Here is a 20148-nt window from a genome sequence, read left to right as displayed (position 1 = left end):
GCCCCCAGAGGAGAGGTTGACCTGCTGGGCGCCGATTGGCAGCCGGCGAGTGACGTGCGCGCGCCGCGGACGCCAAGGGAGAGCGCGCGGCCGCGAGGTGTGGAGTCGCGGCAGGGATGAGTAACGAGGCCCTCCGGGGAATCTCGGTTTTGAAGAGGGCGCGCGTGCACGCTGGGCCCTTCGCATCCGTAGACGCTCGAGGCCCGCAGAAAGGATACTGTGGCCGATGAGGTAAAGCATGTGAGGGTGCTTTGTAACCGGAAAGCGCCTTTCAAAAGTGAGTTGCTCCTGGCGTCGGTTTTTACTTTGGCGTCTCGTCCCGGCCCCTTTCTTCCCGGAACCGGTCGGGTGCCGGGGCCCTAGGATTGCAAGGTCACCACGATCACCCTCCCCGCCACCCTGCGGTGCCTGACTCCGTTCCCTCACCCCAACAAGCCAGGTTTAAAGAGAAGGTTAGGGGCGCCTGGGTGGCTCAGTGGGTTAAGCCGCTGCCTTCGGCTCAGGTCGTGATCTCAGGGTCCTGGGATCGAGCCCCGCATCGGGCTCTCTGCCCAGCGGGGAGCCTCCTTCCTCCTCTCTCTCTGCCTGCTTATGATCTCTCTCTGTCAAATAAATAAACAAAATCTTAAAAAAAAAAAAAGTTGTTTATGTTAGGATTTCTTTTCAGTTTCCTTTTGAGAGCTTACTGTTGGTTTGGTGAAAGTAGGACCCTGAAGCTTGTTTACTATGAATATGATATTCTCAGATATCCTCGTCCTCTGGATTGTTCTTTTAGAGGTTATCTTTATTATTTTCTTAAAGATTTTATTTGTTTGTATTGTTTGACAGACAGCATAAGCAGAGGGAGCTGCAGGCTCTCCAGGGAGCAGGGAGCACCAAGAGGGACTTGATCCCAGAGTCCTGGGATCATGACCTGAGTCTAAGAAGGCTCTTAACTATCTGAGCCACACAGGCGCCCCTTAGGAGTTATCTTTAATTTCTGTTGATCAGATGTAGAAGTACCCTTGGAGAGATGATGGACCTAGGGGTGGGTTGGGAGTGAGGCAAATTAGGGGAATAAAAGATTGGAGATAACCTCTAAATACTTTTTTGTTTTGTTTTGTTTAGATTTTATTTATATTTGACAGATCACAAGTAGGCAGAGAGGCAGGCATAGAGAGAGGGGGAAGCAGGCTTCTTGCTGAGCAGAGAGCTGGATGCGGGCCCTCATCCCAGGACCCTGAGATCATGACCTGAGCCGAAGGCAGAGGCTTAACCTACTGAGCCACCCAGGTGCCCTAAATACTTTTTTCTTAATTAGAGGCTTTGTAGCCTTGACAAGGGCAAAAAGCAAGCTGTGTTGAGTGAGATTCTTTAGGCTTCTAAGGTTTTTCTTTAAGAGCATTAAAAAATAAATGCTTAAGAGATACAGCGTAGTAAAATGTTAGGGTGCCAAAGGTAGAATCTGATGCGACAACTGTGCAGATCGGTATATATGGGATATCTCCAACACCTGAGAGAGCTTCGTTGTGCCCCTTCCAACCATGTCTCCTTACCCCACCACCACTACTATTCTGTCTTGCTTTACATGTTCTTGGACTTCGTATAAAAGGAGTTATACAGTATACATAGTTCTTCTTTTGTGATTGGCTTTCCTGAGCAGTTTATGTGGATAGCTGGTTTGCTGTTTCCAAGTAGAAGAAATGTAATGAGTGGAAGTCTTATCCCCATATCTATCTTTTTTTTTTTTTAAGATTTTATTTATTTGTCAGAGAGAAGGAGAGAGAGAGCACGTAAACAGGCAGAGAGGCAGAGAGAGAAGCAGGCTCCCTGCCGAGCAAGGAGCCCAATGCGGGGCTCGATCCCAGGACTCTGGGATCATAACCTGAGCCTAAGGCAGTGGCTTAACTCACTGAGCCACCCAGGGGTCCCCCTCCCCATATCTATCTTATCTTACCTTTTCTCTTTCTTTCTTTCTCTAATCTTATAATTCAGAGGAGATGCATTACACAAACTACATTAATGTATAAAAGGTGATAGTTTCCTAACCCCACCAATAAAATTCTTACTGTGTATTTTAGGGAATATTTTCTTAAATTCCTTTTACTTTCAAATATAAATGTTGTTTCATTCATATCTTAATTTGCATTTCATTTCCACAACCCTGCCTTCTTGGTAGTATGTGAAACAGAGGGACTGAAAATAATATCCTACACAGAAGTGACAGGCTTATCTAACTACTTTCTGACATGGTGTCCAACAAAATCTGGTTTTATTAGTATTTGTATCTTAGATTTAGATGCCATTTTTAAAAGCCATAAAGATATTTTATGGTTAGAAAAGAACAGACAAAATAATATGTGAATAAAGCTAAAGGAGTTATTATTTAGTGTTAAGAATTTGAATGAAGATTGGTAAATTCTCTGCCTACTTTGTGTCCTAGCTAGATCCAAGTCTCTAATTTCTTTACAAGTTTCCTTCTGTAAGCTCATCTAGTCCCATGAATTCAAATGTGATCAGTATGTTGACCTAGCCCAGATCTCTAATCCCAGGCCAGATTTCTCTTGTACAGCAGTCCCAAATGCCTCCTGGATATCTCTGCATCTTTACTCATTTTGCTAATGCTTTGCTCTCTCTGTGCATCTTTACTCATTTTGCTAATGCTTTGCTCATCTTTTTCATTGATTTATGTTTTCTGTAAAATAATACCTTGTTGGTTATATTGGTTACCGGTCTTCTTCCAGTTTAAGACTTTTCTCTGACCTTTGTTTGTGGTGTCTTTTCTTGTACTGAAATTTAGTTTTAATGTAGTCAGATTTATCTTTTCCATTATATTTTGTGCTTTGGAGATCTTGTTTAAGAAATCCTTTTCTACTTCAAAATAACAAAGATTTTTATCTATCTTTTTACTAAAAGTTTAAAACTCTTATTCTTCATATTTACGTTTTTAATCAACTTATTTTCGTGCATGAGGTAGGGATCTAATTTTATTTTATTTTATTTTATTTATATATGTACAATCGTTCTAGAAGCATTTATTGAATAATTTAATTTTTATTTTATGTCACTCATCTCAGAACAGGTTTCTACACATATGTGGGTAGTTTTCCATCAGTCAATTTGTATGACTTCTGTGACATTACCACAGTATTATAATTGCTACAGATTTATAATAAGTGTTAATATCCAGGAGGATATTAACAGCAGTTAATAACCCACATATTTTTTCAAAATTATCTTGGAAATGCCAGTTATAGATAACTCTATATAAATTTTAGAGTTTTGTTAAGATCTATTGAAAAAACGTAAGAGTTTTATTGAAAAATTGTTAGAACCTCAGTTTCTCCCCTAATATGCCTATATTAATGGTTGTTATGACTAGATAAAATTAATCGTTTTCATGTGCTTAATGAATGGTTGCTGTCATTTGTATCATTATCATCATCATCATCAGTGAATGAGCCTTTACTCTGGCTTTGAGATCTTAAATTCAAAAATACTACCTTCTGAACACAACCTACTATAGCTCTTTATACATCTTCCACTCCCTTACTCCTACTAAACTTATTCTTTAACTTTATCAAGATATTCAGTGTTGAAACTCTTTTTCTAGTCTGTCAGTCCATTCCTGGATTTATTAACTTTTTTCATTCCTTCAGATCTTCACTATTTTACATTACTTACTAAGCTTTCTAATTGTTACTACCATGCTTATTTTAAGCTTTGATGACTCTGAATTTTAGTTAACAGATAAGCTCTTCTCACCAGCATCTCTAGATGTGGCTGTAATTCCTCCTATAATTAACATTTTCCCGGCTCTCCAAGTCTTCTGCACCCTGTGTTCTAGAGCTCATCCTCCAAGACCTTGCTTCATCAGTTACCATCTCAAATTTTCATTTTTCTTTCTCTACTGGCCCCACAAACTGTTGATCTCCAGGCTTTTAGATTTCACCAGTAATTTTTTTAATTGAGATAATCAACATAGGTTTGCCAACTTTTTATTTTGCCAAGAAAAGATACTTAAAAGCAATATAACAAAAAACTACTATCACCTACTACTAGAAGGTAACATTAACAGTAAGACCATAGACTTTAGAGCTAGACTGTTTAGAATTTTGGCTCTGCCGAAATAAATTCTGTGACCTATAAAAATACAGATAATACCTACCTCTTAAGGCTGTATTGTATATACTAGTTTAGTGGATTAATATATACAAAGCAACTAAACCCACTTGGCACATACACATGCACAGTTGCATTATCTTCTCTCTTACATCACTGTTAGCACATCTTGTTTATTATAGCTACACTTGGTTTTTTACCATGGCTGCACTACGTCTGTGTGGTCAGTGTGATGATAGTGCATGTGTCAGTGCTAATCATATGTGGCTGTTGGTGATCTTATTAAGATTGCTTAAAATGCTTCAAGGGGACCACATGCACATTTCTATAAAGATAGCAAGTAGACAAAGAGTAGATTGTACAAGTTTATAGAGAAAAAAAACAGGTTTCATATGAGGCACACAAAGGTAAATGTGTTGGACTTCTCAGTAACAACTCTGGAAACAAAAGGGTAACAGAGCAGTGCTTCAGAATTCTAAGGGAAAATTAATTCTAGTCTAGAATTCTATATAAGCCAACCTACTTATCAGTTATGAGACTAGAATAAAGTTATGTTCAAACCTAAAAGGTCTCACACTCCATACATCCTCTCTCAAAAAGCTAATAGAGAATGTGTACCACCTAAATGAGGATTGTATCAGGAAAAAGCAGGGCATGTTATTAAGGAAATATGAAATCCAGAATAAGAGAGAGGTAAGGGAATTGCATTTGATGGATTGGAACAGTAAGATGAAATTAATGGAACACCTAACACAAGGATAGCTTTTTACCGTGCATCACTTTATTATGCTTCACAGATACTGTATTTTTTGTAAACTGAAGGTTTGTGGCAGCCCTGCACAGAGCAAGTCTCTCAGCACTGTTTTTCCAGCAGCATTTGCTCACTTTGTGTTTCTGTCACATTTTGGTAATTCTCACAATATTTCAAATTTCATTATTATTTGTCTTGGTGATCTGTGATCAGTGATTATGACTCACTGGAAGCTCAGATGATGGTTAGCATTTTTAATAATAAAGGATTTTTAATTAAGGTATGTACATTGTTTGATGTAATGCTATTGCATGTTTAGTAGATTATAGTACAGAGTAAACCTAACTTTTATATTGAGTGGGAAACCAAAAAAATTATTTGACTCACTTTATTGAGATACTTGCCTTATTATGGTGGTTTGGAACTGAACCCACTATATTGCTTAGATGTGCCTGTATGTCTGAACAGATTATTTGCAGGCTTTCCCTCTTGGGTTGCAGTTTGGGGTTAAATGAATGATTTAGAAACTAAGCAGATTCTTAAAAAGATTTTTTCTTAAACTTTATTCAAACATTTTTTTTTTAAGATTTTATTTATTTATTTGACAGAGAGAAATAACAAGTAGATGGAGAGGAAGGCAGAGAGAGAGAGGGAAGCAGGCTCCCCGCTGAGCAGAGAGCCCGATGCGGGACTCGATCCCAGGACCCTGAGATCATGACCTGAGCCGAAGGCAGCGGCTTAACCCACTGAGCCACCCAGGCGCCCTTATTCAAACATTTTTAAAGGGATAAACAAAATTTATTAAAAAGAGTGTTTTGATTTTGGCATTTGGTGTCACATTATACTTCCCCTTTCTTCTTGAGGAAACATGTTTTAACTGCTTTGTCTTACCCACAGTTCTAAGAGGAAATGCAACAAACTGGAAATAAAGGCAAAATTAGAGAAACAAAACTGGTGTTGGTAAATTAATAACATACGGTAAAACTTTAAAACCATCTTCCATAGTACTTCCTAGTACTGTAAACAAGCAGATTGCCTAATGGGAAATTCCTAGAAATTCTTAGAGACATATGGTGGACTAGAGTGAGCTTTGAAAAAACCTTTCTACTCTATAATTCTTTTTTTTTTTTTAAGATTTTATTTATTATTTATTTGACAGAGATCACAAGTAGGCAGAGAGGCAGGCAGAGAGAGAGAGGAGGAAGCAGGCTCCCCGCTGAGCAGAGAGCCCGATGTGGGGCTCGATCCCAACCATGACCCGAGCTGAAGACAGAGGCTTTAACCCACTGAGCCACCCAGGTGCCCCTGTAATTCTGTAAGTGTATAGAGTTCTTCCTCAATTTATGATGGGTTGTGCCACAACAAACCCATCGTAAGTTGAAAATACTGTAATTTGCAAATGAATTTAATACACCTAACCTAATGAATATCATAGCTTAGTCTAGCTTACCTTAAACATGCTTAGCACACTTACATTAACCTATAGTTAGGCAGGATTATCTAACACAAAGCCTCGTTTATACCAAATATCTCACCTAATTTATTGGATACTGTATTGAAGGTGAAAAATAGAGTAGTTGTATTGGTGCAGAATATCTGTATATGTATTGGTTGTTGCTGGTGATTTCGTGGCTGGCTGGGAGCTGTGGCTGCTGCTACTGCCCAGGATCACTAGAGTGTATCGTTGTCACTATCACTAACCCAGATGAAAGTCCTAATTCAAAATTTGAAGTACAGTTTCTGCTGAATACACCTTGTTTTTGCTTTATTATAAAGTTGAAAAATTGTGAGTCAAACAATACTGTATTGACACGCCACTTTTGCAGTCACTGACTAGAAAAAGATTACAATTAAGAAGTAAATGCAAACATAATAAATGCAACATATATAATAAAAAGCTTGATTCTGTAGACTTTTGAAGTTTTCTTTTTTGGAAGCCACCTTTCTTTGCCATAGAAATTCCATATATACTGTAATCTTCATAGGTAATCATTAAAATAATATAACAGATTCTTCATTACCTCATAAGTTTATGGAACTAGCCTACTCCAAGTGTGATCAATTGGGCAGTAAAGAAAACAGGAAACAAATGCTTTGTGATAATACTGTTGTGCATAGCATAAATTTGAGATAGCTGAATTGTGTATGGAATCGTGCTATTTAGATTAAAAGCACCCATTAATATCTTGTTGATGACTGATTTGTTAAGGACATATCTAGGTTAAAAAAAAAACCTATAAATAAATGGTTTAAGAATATAAGCAACACCAAGTGTAGTAGATTAATGATTTCCTGATTCTTCCATGTCCTGTTAACTTATAAAATATTCAACATGTCAGTTATGACTATTTACATCTTTGCAGCTATATTTCCTTTTTGTTCTCATAATTCTTAAGCATATTGGGTTTTTTTTTAGTGGGTGTGGAGGGAATGCCTGGGTGGCTCAATCAGTTAATCTGCCTTTGGCTCAGGTCATGAATCCAGGGTCCTGGGAACAAGCCCCATATAGAGCCCTCTGCTCAGCAGGGACCCTTCTCCCTCTGCTCCTCCCTCCTCCCACTCCTGTGCCCTGTGTTCGTTCTGTCTCTCTCTCTCTGTCAAATAAAATCTTTAAAAAGAAAAACATTTTTTTATGTGCTACCCTTGATTAATGTGATATTTTTAACAGATTACTTCTTTAAATCACAAATTTTAAGTTTCACTTAAGGCTTCTGGGGCACTTGGGTGGCTCAGTCAGTTAAGCATCGAATTCTTGATCTCAGCTCAGGATAATATATGCATAATATTATGCATTTGTCAAAACCTACAGAACTGTACAAAAGAGAGTGAACCCTACTGTAAACTAAGGACTTTAATTAATACTAATATATCAACATTGGCTTATCAAAGGTAACAGATATACCACTAATACACACTAATACAAGATATTAATAATAGGAGAATATGTACGTGTGATATAGGAACTCTCTATTTTCATTTACTTGTAATCTCTGTCAAATAAATAAATAAAATCTTTTAAAAAATTTTTATTTCATTTTAATTTATCTATGTTGTTCTTTAAACTCATATTTCCATACCTAAGAGTCTCCCATGGCTTTTTAATGATTTCTTGTTCCTTCTTTATATATTACTAACCTCCCACTCAGCATCCTCTTGACTCCTATTTTAAACTTAGTTTCTTTTTTTTTTTTTTTAAGATTTTATTTATTTGACAGAGATCACAAGTAGGCAGAGAGGCAGGCAGGCAGGCAGAGAGGGGGAAAAGCAGGCTCCCTGCTGAGCAGAGAGCCTGATGCAGGGCTCAATCCCAGGATCCTGGGATCATGACCTGAGCTGAAGGCAGAGGCTTTAAACCACTGAGCCATCCAGGCGCCCCTAGGCTTAGTTTCTTTTTACACTGATGATCCTTTTTAGCATTCCCAATCGGCTTTATCCTACTTTATTTTATAGCAAATACTACTTTCTAAAACGTTTTATTCCTTAGATAGTAAGTTGTTTGATGTTTTTGTCTCTGTCCCTCATGCCATTTCCTACCACTGCAAATAAAACACACGAGAAGAAAGGTTTTTGTCTGTCTTATTCACTGATGAATCCTCAGTGCCTGACACTAGCAAGTGCTCAGTAAAAATTTGTTGATTAATTGAATTGTTTTTAAATTCTTAAACTTAAAACATGTTTTAAAATACCTATATGCCTATAGTTCTGCTTCAGTTGGTATATGTTATGTAATTTGCTGTGTTACATAATGATCATACTCCTCAGGTGTCTAGATATTTGGTTCACTAGCTTATATTCTCTACTACCTTTTTTTTTTTTTTAAAGATTTCATTTACTTGAGAGCGCACCCTAGAGCGAGCATGAGTGGGGGTGGGGTTGAAGGTAGGTGGAGGAGCAGAGGGAGAGAGAGAAATAGGGAGCCTGATGTGGGACTCCATCCCAGGGCCCTGAGATCATGACCTGAGCCAAAGACAGACACTTAACTGAGCTACCCGGGTGCCCCTCTGCTACCCTTTCTGATAGTGGATATGGAGGAAGAGAAAAAGAGCAGACCTAGCTTTTATCCCTTCCCACAAGTTTAAAGACTAGAGAGCAGAGAGCTCCAGGTACCACAGAGGAGCTATAGTGCTTTATCTCTGTTGCTACTGTTGACTAGTTCTCTAGTGAGGATTTACCTTAAAACTCACAAGCTAGGGGTGCCTGGGTGGCTCAGTTGGTTAGGCAACTGCCTTCGGCTCAGGTCACCATTCCAGGTTCCTGGGATCCAGCCCCGTATTGGGCTCCCTGCTCATTGGGGAGTCTGCTTCTCCCTCTCCCTCTGCTGCTGTGCCTGCTTATGCTCTCTTGTTCTCTCTCTGTCAAATAAATAAATAAAATATTTAAAAAAAAAAAAAGGGCACCTGGGTGGCTCAGTCATTAAGCGTCTGCTTTCGGCTCTGTTCATGATCCTGGGTTTCTGGGATCAAGCCCTGAGTCAGACTTCCTGCTCAGTGGGAAACCTGCTTCTCCCTCTCCCACTCCCCTTGCTTATGTTCGCCCTCTCACTGTCTCTCTGTCAAATAAACAACATCTTTAAAAAATTGAAAAAGGGGCGCCTGGGTGGCTCAGTAGGTTAAAGCCCCTGCCTTCGGCTTAGGTTATGATCCCAGGGTCCTGGCATACCATGAGGAGGGAGTACAAAGTTTCCTTAGACATTCTCTTTTCACCAAGTCATTAAGAAGCACTTTGGTGATAGGAGCATCAGCATTCCCAAAGAGCTCTGAAGCGGCTGTCCTCTGTCAAAATGATGGTGATGAATGCTGTGGTAGAATTGTTTCCTAATTCCAAAGAGAACAATGCCATCCCAAAGTGGCAAAGCCCACATGATGGCATATAACAACCAGAGACACTGTGGACACGATTACCATAATAAGTCAAAAAAGAAAAGTTAGTCAGATTGTTTTGACCTGCAGGGAAAGAGGGATAATGACCAAATGATAACAAAGTCCCTAGAAATGAAATGGCTTAAGTAGGACATGAGGTGCTGCCTGACATATATAGGTGGGAAAATTCTGAACAAACTTGTGTTGTCATAGTGAAATTTGAAGACTCCCATCCGATTCACAGACCTGGAACTCCTTGATAATGGAAGGAGACTGGGTCCCTGTGAAGAAGTACCCAGCAGTGCAGCCACAGTTGTATAACCATGAACCTTCCCCTTATCCAGTGGTTTCCAGACTTGTCTGTACTTTAGAACACCTGAGAATTCTAAAGAACATACTCCAAACCAATTAAATCATAATTTCAGGGAGTGAGATCCAGGCACTGATACTTTTTAAAACTCCCCTGGTAAATTATGTGAGAATTTAGGGGATCAACTGCCATAATCCTTCTCTAGTGGCCACTTACTGAAGAAAGGAAAATACCAGACCTCCTGAGGCTTATTAGATACTGCCTCTTAATATCTGTTGATACCTAGAGACTCCAAACACCATCCTGGACAACTGGTTGAAATAGAAAGTCAAGTGATGGATATAGTCTTGGCCTGAGTCTGGGTAACAGTGAGTCCAGGAAGACCCATATTGTGGCTATTTCTCCAGTCCTAGAAGTGTAGTAAGAGTAGATACATTTTAATAACCAAAGCAGTGTTCATTTTGTTTTCCTGACCAATGGAGTGACTGCTGTTACAGTAGGAAGGGCTATATAGGTGCTCATAACTGCTTGCTACCACTCTCACACTAGACTATATACAGAAAGTACCACATCCTGGGAAGCTCATGCTGGAATAGTGATTCATACCACATTCCCACTTAAATTCCTTTTGTGGTCACCAGATGAGTCATAGGGAATGACAGTGTAAAAACCAGAGGGGTAGTAAAGAATGACTGGATTACTGCAGAGTTTGGTCAGGCGGAGATGCCAGTGGTAGTTGCTGTTCTCAGTGTGGGATCTTCACTGGAGGAAATTAATACAGAGTTTGACATGATATATAGATTTTGGTCTGGAAGTGCCCCCTTCACTCCATTCCAGTTAGTGAGGGAAGTCAGAAATAGATCACACTGAACTGCCAGGGACAGAGTGCCAGTTGGACCTTACTGTTTTGTTGCAGGGCTGTGTCAGCTTTCTGTTCTGTGGTGTGAAGGGACCTTGATCATCTTGCTATGTCATAGAATGTTTACAGTAGTCTATTATAAAAATGAATGTTAAATGAATCCAATGAGCAGGAAGTAGTAGTAAGCACTCCACATGTTTTTGTAAGACCCATGCATGCAACATTAAGGTGCAAGAAAAACCCTGTAAAACTTCCAGGACCTGTCACAAATTTCTAGGAGTCCAATGTCCTGAGACATGTTAGGTTATCCATTCAAGTAAGTGACAGTGTATTGTGTTTTTCATCACAAGCAATAAAGAAAAAGGCAAAACATATGGCAGACCTTCTTGGGTTCTGAAGACAACAAAATAGGACATTTGGGTGGCCTCCTCTAACCTATTTTCTGGGTAACTGTAGTTTTCAGTCGAGCCCAGGGCAAACTATCTTGCCAGTTGGACCTTGTGATTGGGCAAATCCAGTGGTATTGGAAACTCATGTGGTAGAAATGTTATATGAAGCCTCTGATAAGTGCCAATAGGAGAATTACAACACGGATTCCTTGATTTTTGAGTAAAGATCTATTTTCCTCAACCAGTGTTTTGTTTTGTTTTGTTGAAAAGTAGCTCCTGATTTGCTGCTGGTACCTGGTAGAGATGGAAAACTTGACCATGCGACATCAAGTGACTGTGTGAATAATCAAACCAACCATCATGACCTGGTGTTATCTGATTCACCAGACCATACAACTGATGAGCACAACAGCAGTCCACGCCCTACAAGACTGGGAATACCGTCACAACTAAACTGAACAAGCAGGTGACTCAGACTATTAGTACCCGACCCTATTCCTTTAGCACTTCTCCCCCAATCCATATAAACTGGCTTCAAAAGAGTTCCTCTAACCAATTAATGGAAGAGAGAAACGTTTGTTTGTGGGTTTTTTTTTTAAAGATATTTATTTATTTATTCATCAGAGATGGAGAGAGAGAGAGGCAGAGGGAGAAGCAGGTTCCCCACGGGGTAGGGAACCCAGTGCAGAGCTCAGTCCCAGGACCGTGGGATTATGACCTGAACTGAAGGCAGCCACTTAACCCACTGAGCCACCCAGGCACCCCTTGGTCTTATTAATTCAAAAAAGGGCCTGCAGTGAGTTTGCAATAACTGGGTGTGAGTGGTCACTATACAACATCACTCATTAGTAGCCCTGAAACACAACAGTAAAAAGAAATCCTTTCATTGAGAAGAACTTTAGGAGACGATGGCCTGAGGTAAGGGTTCGTTTTTAATGGCTTATGAGTTGAAGGCCTGGACAAGAGCTTAGAACAAACTGGAAAACTGATTCAGTTTATGGGGCTAGCCAAGAGACAATAACCTGCAAATTAAGGATGCTGACCAATGGAATGAAGTATATGCTTAACCCCAATAATCAATATATAGTGCTATCTTAACCAGAAAGTACACATGGTGGAGATGAGAGTAGCTCCTCTATTTTATACATGTCTAATTAAAAAAAAAAATTGGCATTACGTTTTCTACATGAAATTACAGATCCACAAAACTAAGTGAACCACAAGTAGGAAAATTACAATGAAAATCACACCAATGCATGTTATAGTCAAACTGATAAAACTAAGAAAAAGAAAACCATCTTAAAAGCATTCAGTACAAGTACACATTACACACAAGCTATTATTGCATTTATTTTCAAGTTTTTTAATTGAAACATAACACATGAATAGAAAAGTACACAAATACAATTATTTAGCATGACTTTTACAAAGTGAAGATAACTATGTAATCAGCACCCACTTCATTAGCTTCAACACTGATTACCCCATATTTAATATACCACATTTAATGAATCTACCACATTTATCCATTCTGCTGTTGACAGCCAAGGGAGGTATTTCAATTTGGAGCTATTAAAAGGACTGCTACTATGAACATTCTTGTGTACCTCTTCTGATGTACACATGTATGCATTTTTGTTGGGTTTTCTATTATACCTAATAACCCACTTGAAGAATTTTTGGTCCCTGAAACTTTGGACTTAGTAGTTTTGGAGGTCTTAGTACTGAAGAGAGGAATGTTTACTAGGAAGTCTTCCTAGGGAAGTAGTTTCAGTGAATTATAAGTGGACACTGCTCAGTGGCAGGTATGGGATTTTTCTGTCACAAACCAACAAAGGGATCACTCTTCTGGCAAGGTGAGGGATCCCTTTTATCTTTTTTTTTTTTTTTTTTAAGATTTATTTATTAGAGCAGGGGAAGAGGGAAAAGAAGAGAGAGAAGCCTAAGCAGACTCCACGCTTAGCATGGAGCCCAAATTGGGACTGATCCCACAATCCTGAGATCACAAACTGAGCCAAAACCAAGAGTCGGATGCTTAACTGACTGCAACAACCAGGTGCCATGGGATCCCTTTTATTTATTTATTTTTAAAGATTTTATTTATTTATTTGACAGAGAGATCACAAGTAGGCAGAGAGAAGGGGGAAAGCAGTCTTCCCACTGTACAGAGAGTCCAGCGCGGGGCTCAATCCCAGGTCCCTGAGATCATGACCTCAGCCGAAGGCAGAGGCTTAACCCACTGAGCCACCCAGGCACCCCATGGGATCCCTTTTAATGAGGAAATTGCATTGCTGCTATACGATGGAATAAATATGACTATATATGGAATGTAAGAGTATTCTCTGAAATGCTTACTTGTATTCTCTTAGCCAGTAGTCCAATAAAAAACTAGAGTAGCCCAAAAAGGACCTCCACTAGGACTCATATAAGAATGAATGTTGGAGCACCCAACCTTGTAAAGAATCCTGTTCAGGGTGCATCTGGGTGGCTCAGTCTGTTAAGCATCTGATTCTTTGTTTCAGCTCAGGTCACAATATCAGGGTTGTGAGATTGAGTCCTGCCTCAGACTCTATGCTCAGCATGGAGTTGGCTTAGGATACTCTATCCCCTTCTCCCTCTACTTCTCTCCCTACTCTCAATCTCTCTCTTTGCTCCTCTTCCCTTTTTTTTTTCCTCTCTCTCTCTCTCAAATAAATAAAATCTTAAAAAAAAAATCAAATTCCATTCAGGTGAGGTACAGCAAAAAGTGAGAGAAACCAAGAATGGATGGTGAAAGAGAACAACTATTTTTATGAATCTATGCCTCATAACCAGCTTAAAAAGCAAGTTTTATAAGACTATTTTGGAACTTGTTTGTTTTCTCCTGTACTATATATGAAGACTTCTGGAGTGGCTAATGTTTATGGTTTCAGGACTGAATGACACCACCCCATAATGATTTTGTAGCTGATGGGAGGAAATTGTGTAGTGGAAGAGTGAGGTAAGCGTATTTATTCCCTCTGGCTTCCTCCAGTAGAGGCTACCTGGAACTGGATGTATACCTTGACCTTAGGTCATTGCCTCTCTCAAAGTAAACTCTTCACAATTCTCTCTTCCCTGGTTCTGATTAATTTTTTCCTCTTCTGTCTTTTAGAGCCCCCCCTTGTAATTCTGTTATACCCTACACACACACATTTGTAACTAGTCGTTTTGTAGGTAAATCTTTAAATTATCCTAAGTGTATCATTTGTTTCCTGTTCAGATTCTTGGACACATGAACAGTTTTTTGGTTTTGTTTTGTTTTGTTTCCGTGCCCAACATGGGGCTTGAACTGACTCTGAGATCAAAGTCCCGTGCTCTACCAACTAAGCCGGCCAGGCATCCGTGAACTTTTTATCTCTTATATTGCTTCTTGCTTGAAATCTACTTGGATTTAACATAGTCACACCATCTTTGTTAGTTTTTGCATGATGTATCTATCTTTTTACTTTAAGTTTTTCTACATTCTATTACTTAAGATTTGTCTCTTGAAACAGATTAAAGGTGTACCTTTATAAATCCAAGACAGTCTGTGTCTTTGCATTGGGATAATCAGTTTCCATTTAATGTAATTATTGATATATTGGCTTTAAAGCTGCCATCCTGATGTTTTTATCTCACCTGTTCTTCATTCCTTTTTTCTCTACTTTCTTGGGGATTGTTCAAGTTTTTTTTTTTTAATTGTTTTCTTTTGATTAGCTTTTTGGTTTTATGTTCTTTTAATATTATTAATTCCTCTAGAAATTAGGATGTACATCCTTGACTTTTAAAAGCCTAAGATATATTAGTACTTTATCCACTTCCTGAACAATGGGACCAGCTTGGACCACTTTAAGTTTGTTTACCTTCCCTTCTCAATTACTGTATTGTTGCATTTTTAAATCTGTAAGTTTTTAACATCACAATATATTAGCATTGTTTTGTAAAGTTACTATTTATTGAGATTTACCTATATATTTTTCCTTTTCATTGCTCATCTCTTCCATAATCTGAGAGCATCCATCTGAGATCATTTCTCTATGCCCAAGGTCCACTCTTTCTTGTAAGGCGAAATGCTGGTACAAATTGTTTCTGTTTGTTTGAAAATGTCTTATTTTGCCTCAATATTTGAAAGTTATATTGTTTGAACATAAATTCTGAGTTGATGATATTTTCCTTTGGTACTCTAAAGATAGCATCATTTTGGTTGCAACCATTGGCCTTACTGTCATTCATCTGATAAAGTAATTTATCTTTTTCCTTTGGATGCTTAAAATTTCTCTTTGGTTTTCAGCAGTTTTATTATGATGTGCTTAGGTATGTTTTTCTTTGCCTTTTTCTTGCTTAATGTTTATAATGCTTCTTGAATCCAAGGCATGATGTCTTTTACTTAGTTTAGACATCTCTTCAGGTATGGTTTTGTTATAGTCTCTCATTCCTCTCCTTCTGGGCCTTAATTATAACTATATTAAAAATTTTTTTCTTTAATTTTGTACTGGAAGTCTCTTCCACTGTTTAAAAATTTTTTGCCATTATTTTCATCCTTTGTCTCTAAATCTGAATATTTTCTTCTGAATTCTGTCCAGTTCCCTAATTTTGTCTTCAGCTATTAAGTCCATCCACTGGGTTTTTAATTTGTTACAGTCTTTCAACAATAGGATTTCTATTTGTTTTTGTGTTCATTCTCTATACATATTCTTATTCTTATATTTTAAGTTCCTGAGCATTTTGAACAGCAATTCAAAGTCTTTGTTTCATAATCCCTGTGGGTTTTGTTTCTATGATCTGTGGCTTCTCTGGTTTTGTCGTACCTTCTCACATACCTGATTATTTTGTGTGTGTGCTGGGTATTATATATAAAATACTGCAGAAGTATTTTGAAGCTCTGGATAGCATTGCTTTCCTCTAGAGAGGATTTCTTTTACTTCCATTAGGCAACTCAACTGGAGCTGTTAGCAGACTCAGATCACTATAGTCAAGTTAGGGCCAGAGATGATTCAGTCCCTGCCATTTCTTACCTATTTTCAGTTCACTTTGACTGCTAGGGTACATCCCTTCAGGATCTCAACTGAAAGGCTGGGTGAGGTGTTTATCTCTTCCTTGGTGAGCCCTAAACTCCAGTTTTTCAACCTCCCTGCACCCTTTCCTAGGCCTGTGAGCTCACAAAAATCTGTTTACCTTCTCAGTCGCTTTTGGAAGAGACCAATGCCTCAGCAGAATGGGGGGAACCCCAGATATTCAAGCATCTCTCCAACATATCTCCCTCTCCTAGATCTTGGCCCTGCAATCTTCACCAATTTGGCAGCTTTTCAGTGCCTCTAAAGAAATACAGTTTTCTTTTTCTTGGTCCACTTTTCTAGTTATTGTCAGCTAAAGCATGATCAAAACCCACCTAGTTCTTCATTACCAGAAGTGTAACTGCAGAGTACTTTTTTTTTTTTAATATTTTTTAAGTAATCTCTATACCAAATATGGGGCTTGAACTCACAACCCCAAGATCAAGAGTTATATGCTCCACCAACTGAGCCAGCCACGCACCCTGAAGACTCATTTTTAATGTCAAAAATTTTTATTGGAGGCCCCTGTCCCCTCTCTTATCAAAACATACAAGGTAGTAATTGTACATGTTTCACATATAAACTATAAATAAATATGTAATAAACATAATAGTGTGTTATTTATTTATGTCCAGGTTCCTTGCAATAACTGTTACTCAGGGATTTGTAACTCAAGGAAGGGAAACACTACTGGAAGCAAAGGCAAAGTCTCAGGAAAGTTACGATATATTTGAAAGATATTTTTAAAATTTACTTATTAGAGCACACGAGCTGGTGGAAGGGAGACGCAGGCTCCCTGTTGAGCGGGAAGCCCAACAGGCTTGACCCCAGGACCTAGAAATAATACCTGAGCCAAGGGCAGACATTTAACTGACTGAGCCAGCCAGGTGTATTTGAAGGAACATGAGGAGCCCAGCTTGATTAGAGATTTCATATACAAAAGCAGAGATCAAGTTCTGATTTGTATTCTCTATATAATTGGAAGCCATTGGAAATTTCCTCATTGTGGTTATCTTTTAATAAAAGCTGTGTTTACTCTGATAGTGACATGCAAAATAGACTGAAGAAGTAGGAATAGAGGCAGAGAAAACCATTGGGAATCTATAGTAATGGACCAAATATGAGTTGTTGATGACAGGCGTCATAGTGTAATGAAAAGAATGTTGACACTAGAATCATAGGACTTGTAATTACTGGTCTTGTCAACTTGGGCAAGTCATTTAACCTGTCTGATTCTACTTATTTACATGCCCATCACCTTGGAGGCCTTTAATAGGAATGATGAAATGCTAATAACTTTTGCTTAACTCACAGAGTGGTTATACATATATAATGATAAGAATCTTTTTAAATGTATATTATAAAATTTAAGCTGTAATATGCAATTGGAGATCCAAAGAAGAAAAATGGAAACTGGTAAGGAATGAGAGGGTCAAAGAAAAAAATGAATCCTAGTGACTAGAAAATAGAGTCACTTAAAACAGTCTGTCAGTAGAGGAACGGATTTGGGAGATCAGGACAAAGTTTAGGGAAAAAACAGTGATTTATTTCATTTTAATTGTGGAAATGGGGATTCCTGGGGGGCTCAGTGGGTTAAAGCCTCTGCCTTCGGCTCAGGTCATAATCCCAGGGTTCTGGGATCAAGCCCCACATCGGGCTCTCTGCGCAGCATGGAGCCTGCTTCCTCTTCTCTCTCTGCCTGCCTCTCTGCCTACTTGTGATCTCTGTCAAATAAATAAATAAATAAAATCTTTTTAAAAAAATTGTGGAAATGTTCAGCTGGCAGTTCTGTTGCATCTATTAGTTTTATATATTCTTAGATATTTTTATGTGAGATGATTCAATCTCCTTTATAAAATTAAAAGTTTTGAGAGAAAGAAGTTATCTCCTTGAGAATATGTGTTTCCTCCTCATTTTTAATTTAAAAAATAAAGCCTGTACCTGCTTATTTGATAAAAAGTTCCATCTATTTTGTCCAGTTTATTAGTAAATGTGATTATATGGGCACTTCCTGGTTTAAGAATTATTTGTTCCTCTAACTTAATACCAAACTGATATTCTTCAATATGCATCACTCTAAAAGTTACCACAATTAGTACTTTAGGTTACTAGTACCCTACTAAAAATCAGGCGAACATTTTAATTTCTATTTGAATTTCATGTGAGATATAATAAATATCTTATTGAGAGTTATATGCATGATCAAGGCACCTGGTAGCTCAGTCAGTTAAGCGTCCAACTCTTGGTTTCAGCTCACGTCAGACTCTGTGCTCAGGTTGGTTGGGGGGGTCTACTTGGGATTTCCTCTCTGACCCTCTCCTTCTGCCCCACCCCCACCCCCACCACACATGCTCACATGCTCAAATAAATCTTGGAAAAAAGGGAAAAAGTCATGTGCATGCTATATTTGTTTTATATTTTAAATGTATATGCCTTTAATTTAGACCATGAACTTTAAGATGTTTTCTTTTCCTTTTTATTTTTTTATTTTTTTTTAAGATTTTGTTTATTTATTTATTTGACAGACAGAGATCACAAGTAGGCAGAGAGGCAGGCAGAGAGAGAGGAGGAAGCAGGCTCCCCGTGGAGCAGAAAGCCTGGTATGAGGCTCAATCCCAGGACCCTGGGGTCATGACCTGAGCCGAAGGCAGAGGCTTTTAACCCACTGAGCCACCCAGGCACCCAGTTTCCCCTTCTCTTAACGTAAATAGAAATTTGGTTATACAGAGCTCTTTGCCTTTTTTTTTTTTCCCATTACAATTTTCAATATTTAACAGCCCTTCTAGTTCTATTTAAAATAAAATATTCTGTATTTTTTACATGGGACCACAGAAATAATGTACTGCATTCTCCCTTATCCAGTAGACTTTGGCATTCTCAACCTCAGGGTACTTGGAAGTAAGAAAAAAAAGCAGCAGGGAAAATAGGTTTTATAAGCTTTATTCTGCAACAAAAATATTGATCTGTTCTTGAGGAATTAAGTGTTTCACAAAAGTGAGTTCTCCATTTGACTAAAGCTTCAGTTATTCATCATGGACAGTATGTCAGTGCAGTCTGAAGGTCCTTGCCATTACTGGTGAGCTGATAAATGTTTGACAACTAGCTCATGGCTGGGGGCAGTGGGGGGGATTGATCATGTGCAAATTTCAGGGGGTAAATAATCCTGCTTTGGCTCATTTCAAGCTACCACAGGACATCATGGAGCACAGAATGGAAGGAGATGTATAATTATAAAATGTTATTTCTACAATATGGATATGATAACCACAAAAACATGGAAAATAGTAAAAATAGAGTGAATTTTGAGTATTACTAAATCTTATATATTGGATGTTAACATAATTGTCAGGTTATATAATTAATTTTTAATAATGGCTGTGTTTAACATTCTGTAAATTTTTTTTTTAATTTTCAAATTGGTACTCATAACATAAGCCAGCTCTAGCAAACTACTGCCTGCACACTTAGTTTTGCAAGTGACTTAGGCACTAGCCAATATGAATTGAATCCTTCATGCCTTTTTCATATTCCTCCATGTTTTCCTTGTTATGATTTTACTTTTTAAAAATCTTCTAAGGCTACTGTAAATGTTCCATTTGTGTCATCTGTAAATAAATACAAACAAAAGGAATTTGATAAACAGTGGGAAAAATATAGAGACCTTTCTTCAAAGAAGATATATAGATGACAAAGCAGTACATAAAAACATGTCGAACATCTTTAGTCACTAGGTAAATGCAAATTAAAATGACAATGAGATATACCACTACATACCTATTAGAATGGCTGATTGAAGATACTAGTCATAACAAGTCAGGAGGAACT

At 38.3% G+C, this 20148-nt stretch overlaps 1 long non-coding RNA gene across 2 annotated transcripts; it reads left to right on the top strand.

Annotated features, from left to right (window-relative positions):
* Positions 1-50: 50 nt before the first annotated feature.
* LOC123388078 lies at positions 51-18628 on the top strand. 2 transcript variants are annotated; one of them, XR_006602622.1, is made up of 3 exons: positions 59-277; positions 11540-11735; positions 14182-18628. It is a non-coding gene; the product is annotated as an uncharacterized LOC123388078 (long non-coding RNA). The 2 variants fall into 2 exon arrangements; XR_006602621.1 differs by lacking the exon at positions 14182-18628 and having other exon boundaries at positions 51-277; positions 11540-11829.
* Positions 18629-20148: the final 1520 nt, after the last annotated feature.

This window comes from Mustela putorius, unplaced genomic scaffold (assembly GCF_011764305.1).
Source record: "Mustela putorius furo isolate JIRA1106 unplaced genomic scaffold, ASM1176430v1.1 tig00003871_pilon_pilon_pilon, whole genome shotgun sequence".
Lineage (NCBI taxonomy): Eukaryota > Metazoa > Chordata > Mammalia > Carnivora > Mustelidae > Mustela > Mustela putorius.
This window is presented reverse-complemented; position numbering and strand designations above follow the sequence as displayed.